We start from the raw sequence: 6,995 nt of genomic DNA on the forward strand, positions 1-6,995 counted from the left end.
AATCCCCAAAAGTAATAATTTATTAAACAATAACTAGTAATGCTGCATACTCCAATAAAGGTTAAAATCTCACCTTTCTGGTAAAAAATTGTATAAATTGATGATGTGTAGTCACTCAAGTACACAGTACAAATATGTTAAAAAATATGAAAATATGAKATTTTATATGATGTATTTCCTATAGAATGAATGAGGCTTGAAATTACTTGTATGTTTTCTAAATATATTATAATGAAAATATAAATTGACTAGCTATAAGATTTCACCTTCCTTATAGCTGTAAAACACATATTTGTATGTTTGGTGTTATCGAAAATMTGAATATTTTCTAAAGGTCTCTCTTGATCAAAAAATCTGCCCCAATCACTGTGAACATCTCACAGAGCTCCTGAACTCATTAGGAACTCGCCTTTCATCTCATATTAATGTTGTCATTCTATGYCAAACAGAAACAGTTTTTTGTTTAAAATCTATTAATTATTTTCGATTAATGGCTATACATCTATCTCTGAATGTGCTACAGTGATGAAACCACTCTCTCCTGCTGCGCTACTATGTAAGGATTGCAGGAATGTGCTTTCAGTGGCTGTGAAGTAGGGCTCAGCCAAGAGTTGATGGACTGAAGGAAGAGCGAATGAAATGGTTGGAGAGACATCCAAATCAAATCAAATGTTATTGGTCAAATACACATGGTTAGCAGATGTTAATGTGAGCGTAGCGAAATGCTTGTGCTTCTAGTTCCGACAGTGCAGTAAAATCTAACAAGTAATTTAACAATTCCCCCACAACTACCTAATACACACAAATCTAAAGGGAGGAATAAGAATATGTACATATAAATAGATGGAAGAGCGGCATCGGCATGGTGTAACACATGGTATAAGGTAGAGTAGATACATATGAGATGAGTAATGTAAGATAAGTTAACATTATTAAAGTGGCATAATTTAAAGTGACTAGTGATCCATTTATTAAAGTGGCCAGTGATATGAGTCTATGTAGGCAGCAGCCTCTCTGAGTTAGTGGTTGCTGTTTAGCAGTCTGATGGCCTTGAGATAGATGTTTTTCAGTCTCTCGGTCCCAGCTTTGATGCACTTGTACTGACCTCGCTTTCTGGATGGTAGCGGGGTGAACAGGCAGTGGATCGGGTGMTTGTTGTCCTCGATTATCTTTTTGGCCTTCCTGTGACATCGGGTGCTGTAGGTGTCATGGAGGGCAGGTAGTTTGCCCATGGGGATGCATTGTGCAGACCGCACCACCCTCTGGAGAACCTTGCAGTTTAGGGCGGTGCAGTTGTCATACCAGGCCGTGATACAGCCCGACAGGATGCTCTCGATTGTGCATCTGTAAAAGGTTGTCAGGGATTTAGGTGACAAACCAAATTTCTTCAACCTCCTGAGGTTGAGGCTCCTGAGGCTCCTCGCTGTTGCGCCTTCTTCACCACACTGTCTGTGTGGGTGGACCATTTCAGTTTGTCCGTGATGTGTATGCCGAGGAACTCCACCTTCTCCACTACTGTCCCTTTGATGTGGATAGAGGGGTGCTCCCTCTGCTGTTTCCTGAAATCCACGATCATCTCCTTTGTTTTGTTGACGCTGAGTGAGAGGTTGTTTTCCTGACACCACACTCCGAGTGCCTTCATCTCCTCCCTGTAGGCTGTCTCGTCGTTGACAGTAATCCAGCCCACTACTGTTGTGTCGTCTGCAAACTTGATGAATGAGCTGGAGGCATGCATTGCCACGCAGTCAATGTGGGGCCCCAGTGTTGAGTGTCAGCAAAGTGGAGATTGTTGTTTCCTAACTTCACCACCTGGGGTGGCCCATAGAAAGCCCAGGACCTAATGCACAGGGTGGGGTTGAGACCCAGGGCCACAGCTTAATGATGAGCTTGGAGGGTACTATGGTGTTGAATGCTGAGCTGTAGTCAAATTAACAGCATTCTTACATACAGTTGAAGTCAGAAGTTTACATACACTTAGGTTGGAGTCATTAAAACACATTTTTCAACCACTCCACAAATTTCTTGTTAACAAACAATAGTATTGGCAAGTTGGTTAGGACATCTACTTTGGAGGTATACCTGTGGATGTATTTCAAGGCCAACCTTCAAACTCAGTGCCTCTTTGCTTGACATCATGGGAAAATCAAAAGAAATCAGTGAAGACCTCTGATTTTTTTTTTACACCTCCACAAGTCTGGTTCATCCTTGGGAGCAATTTCCAAATGCCTGAAGGTACCACGTTCATCTGTACAAACAATAGTACGCAAGTAAAAACACCATGGGACCACGCAGCTGTCATACCGCTCAGGAAGGAGACGCATTCTGTCTCCTAGAGATGAACGTACTSTGGTGCGAAAAGTMCAAATCAATCCCAGAACAACAACAACTGCACATGTTTGCAACTGCACATGGGGACAAAGATCGTAATTTTTGGAGATATGTCCTCTGGTTTGATGAAACAAAAATAGAACTGTTTGGTCATAATGACCATCGTTATGTTTGGAGGAAAAAGGGAGAGGCTTGCAAGCCGAAGAACACCATTCCAACCGTGAAGCACAGGAGTAGCAGCACCATGTTGTGGGGTGCTTTGCTGCAGGAGGGACTGGTGCACTTCACAAAATAGATGGCATCATGAGGGAGGGAAATTATCTGGATATATTGAAGCAACATCTCAAGACATCTGGAGACATCCCCAGGATGTTCTTGGGATGTTGTGTCATTGTCCCCTGGAGGTTTTGTCTAGTTCCTGGTTTGTCCCAGGGATGTTTTTAGGACTTTCTTGGGATGTTGTGTCATGGTCCCCTTAATGTTCTTGGGAAGTTGTATCATTGTTCTCCAGAAGTTTTATTTAATTTTTCATTTTTTTGTTACTTTTACCACTTTCTCTCCCCAATTGGTAGTTGCAGTCTTGTCTCATCGCTGCAACTCCCTTACGGACTCGGGAGAGGCGAAGGTCGAGAGCCGTGCGTCCTCTGAAACACAACACAACCAAGCCGCACTGCTTCTTGACACAATGCCCACTTAACCCGGAAGCCAGCCGCACCAATGTGTCYGAGGAAACACCGTGCGCTGCYCCCACCACAGTAGTCGCTAGTGCGTGATGGGACAAGGACATCCCTGCCGGCCAAACCCTCCCCTAACCCGGAGGATGCTGGGCCAAATGTGCGCTGCCCCATGTGTCTCCCGGTCGTGGCCGGCTGCAACAGAGCCTGGACTCYAACCCAGAATCTACATTTTGATTGGATGTTACATTTCAAGAACCTTCCCCCAACATGCCTGTAGAAGGGGTGCTGCGTGTTATGTTTGTCCTTGTCGAGGAAGGCGTCACCACGAACACGGTGTACAGTGGGGTCCGAAATTATTGAACACCCTTAAATCAGTTAAAATCTTAATTCCTGTTAATCTAACTGCACTGTCCGATTTACAATAGGCTTTACAGCGAAAGCATGACATGCCATTGTTTGAGGACGGCGCCCCACATCAAAATATTTTCCACCAGCACAGGTTTCATAAATTCACAAATAGCGATTAAATATTCACTTACTTTTTGAAAATCTTCCTCTGATTTGTCATCCAAAGGGTCCCAGCTACAACATGTAGTGTCGTTTTGTTAGATAAATTCCTTCTTTTTAATCGCAAAAGTCCATTTAGTTGGCGCCATCGATTTGAGTAATCCACTCTTCATAATTCTTCCTCGTTTGGGAAGAAAAAAGCCTGAAACCTTGAACAAAGACTACTGACATCCAGTGGAAGCCATAGGAATTGCATACTGGGGAAGGGTGGATACATTTTTTTCCCTATACGTTCTAATGGACGAGCATGGGCTCTCAAAAAAAAGAATCCGGTTGGTTTTTCATTGGATTTTCTCCTACCATATCTATTGTGTTATAGTATCCTACATTATTTTTACATTTCTAGAAACTTCAGAGTGTTTTCTTTCCAAATGTACCAATTATATGCATATCCTGGCTTCAGGGCCTGAGCAACAGGCAGTTTACTTTGGCCATGTCAGTCAGGCGGAAATGGAGAGAAATAGACCCTAGCCTAAATAAGATTTATAACATCTCTCTTCACTTATTCCCTCCCGCTCCCTCTSTCTTTTTCTGTCTCTATTTATCTCTCTTACAACCACGCTCTCCTCCTCTTCCTCACTCTTTCTCCATCTTGCTTTTCTCCTGACAGATTCTGAAGGTCCCMTGTACAAGTGTCCAATTGATAAATGGATGGCATAGTCTCATGTTTTCAGGCAGACACATTTATTAATGCATGTGCTAAAGATCCCATGACACATGTTGCTAGAAGAGGAGTGTACGGAAGCCCTGAAGCCCAAGGCAGACCACAGTCCTACATACCTACAGGTTATGAAAAAGCTGCTCTTTGTGTATTTCTCCAGTAGGATTCCTCAAGGAGAAAGTCTCCACTTCTATGTCAAAGATAATATAATCAAAAACACTGTAGTAAAGTAAATACTACGGTAATCTCTGCAAAACCACTACAGTAAATARTACAGTATATTACAATAAACAAATACACTACATTAATTAATATTGTATATGCTACAGTTTTKTTTTACTACAGCAATAGTTAACTGTAAATAATACAGTATACTACAGTAAATACTACAATATTGTCTGCAAAACACTAAAATTAATACTGTAGCTTTCATACCATAGTATACTACAGTATGTTTTCATGTGGGAGAGAATGGGATTCTGTACTATGCATATCAACTCATGCAGTCCAGAGTAAGTGTAAATCCCCTGAACTTTTTCTACCTCATTGTCACGGCTGTTGCACGAAGTAGACCAAGGTGCAGCGTGGTCAGCGTACATATTATTTTATTTAAGTGAATACGCCGACAAAACAATAAACACTACAAAACAAACCGTGAKGCTAAAGGCTATGTGCCATAAACAAAGTCAACTTCCCACAAAGACAGYTGGGAAAAAGGGKTACCTAAGTATGGTTCTCAATCAGAGACAACGGTAGACAGCTGTCCCTGATTGAGAACCCTACCCGGCCAAAACATAGAAATACAAATAATAGAACATAGAATACCCACCCCAAATCACACCCTGACCAAACCAAATAGAGACATAAAAAGGATCTCTAAGGTCAGGGCGTGACACTCATCTTCCAAATGGACTACAGTATTCCTGCTGTTAGACAGCAGCTGTTTACCGCCAGTTCAATACAGAGGTTCAATAAGTACCAGTGTCAACCATTCTGAAACACTTCAAGGCCAAAATCAATCAATATAAAAAATAACAGAACTCAAGTTTCTTATCCATGAATTTAATTACTTTAACCTAGGTTATACTCCCACAGAAGTCCTGAAGCAGTGTTTTTGCAGACTGTAATATAATAGTGGTTTATCTTTAGGATTTCTCCTTGAGTAAACCTACTAGAGAAATACTAAAAGAGKAAATTTCCCATTACATGTAGGTACGTATGTAGGACTGGAGTCTGAACAGATACTGTAGTTCAGCACTCAGCTCTTTTCTATAAAARGAATGGAACATAATATGGTATATACTTGGCATGTAAGTTTCTAACTTATGGGTGGCACAAATTGGGATATGGGGGAGGGGAATGGGCAGGATATATGCAAATTAAATAGTGTAGTATTTACTATAGTGTTTTTTTGCAGATAATCATTAAGTATTTATTATAGTATTCTACAGCATTCTATAGTAGGTACTATTTTATTTTTTATTTAAACTTTACTTAACTAAGCAAGTCAGTAAGGAACAAATTCTTATTTACAATGACAGCCTACCCCAGCCAAACCCGGACGACGCTGGGCCAATTGTGCGCCGCCCTATGGGACTCCCAATCAAGGCCGGATGTGATACAGCCTGGAATAAACCAGGGACTGTAGTGACGCCTCTTGCACTCAGATGCAGTGTGTTAGACCGCTGCGCCACTCGGGAGTCCACACGTGATCGAGAGATACTACAGTGTGTAGTATAATATTCTATAGTATACTACAGTTTACCACAGCATTCTATAATCATTGCTATAGTATTCTATAGTAACTATAGTATTTTTTCATGTGGGATATTTATTCTCTCTCTCTCTCTCTGTGTTTCTATCCTTATGTAGTCGGGTGGTAAAAGCACCTAGCTGTATTCGTTTACTGTTGATGTTTGCAGATTTGTAATTGGGTGTTGGTGGCTAACTACTGCTAGTTACGTCCAGTTACTCTCGGACCACGTTGTGGAGTTTAACAAGATATCTAAAGTGAGAATTACAATTCAAATGGAATGTTTATTTATAGTGATCTTCAGTTTTGAGGGAAACTATTATCATTGCTGTGATCATGACATTCATGGTGTATATTGTTTTCCTTATGCTAGAGGGGAGAACGTGATGTTGACCTGTCCAACGTGTGTAGGAGCACATGGACAGTGTTGTAATCGTTTACTTGTTTAAAGACGAGATGTATTCTTTCATTTCATGCAAGAATGTAACTTTGACAAGGTTATTGTGAACTACTAACAAGGCTAACTTAGTTTGTGGTTTGTTTTGTTTTCTTGTTTTACAAAAATAGGCCTCTACCATTTTTTATGCACTTTGGCTAGATACACTTTGTTTAGTGATTGGATTCACAGATAAAGAAGAAGGTGCAGAGTTTATTTGACTCATTGCACTTTTGTTTCTGATAATTCAAGCGTATTCAGTAAGCAGGTTAGATGAGACATTAAAGTCATTCCTTATTATTGTAGTCTGTTTAAAACTGATTCAAATAACTTTCCAATGGATTCCGTTTCCATAACCAGGGACAGTTTTCAGAATAAACAACCCCAAAGATATTTCTGTGTCCTGTGCTGGGRTTACTTTTGCCAGGCTACACTTATCACCGTCATTTTGAGGGCTCTGTTTTTGGCTGGCATRAAGCAGGAGCTCAGCCTAAGGAAACGGCATATGAAAGGCGACAGTCTAGCGAATCCATCAGTWGTGSTTTCATCTCGCTGTGATATTCTCAGCCGGAT

At 40.9% G+C, this 6,995-nt stretch overlaps 1 pseudogene; it reads right to left on the reverse strand.

The window, feature by feature from the left end:
* Positions 1-5,366: 5,366 nt before the first annotated feature.
* Positions 5,367-5,432, reverse strand: LOC111978830 (U7 small nuclear RNA; annotated as a pseudogene).
* Between the last annotated feature and the right edge of the window lie 1,563 nt (positions 5,433-6,995).

Source organism: Salvelinus sp. IW2-2015, linkage group LG18 (genome assembly GCF_002910315.2).
Source record: "Salvelinus sp. IW2-2015 linkage group LG18, ASM291031v2, whole genome shotgun sequence".
In the NCBI taxonomy this organism is placed as follows: domain Eukaryota; kingdom Metazoa; phylum Chordata; class Actinopteri; order Salmoniformes; family Salmonidae; genus Salvelinus; species Salvelinus sp. IW2-2015.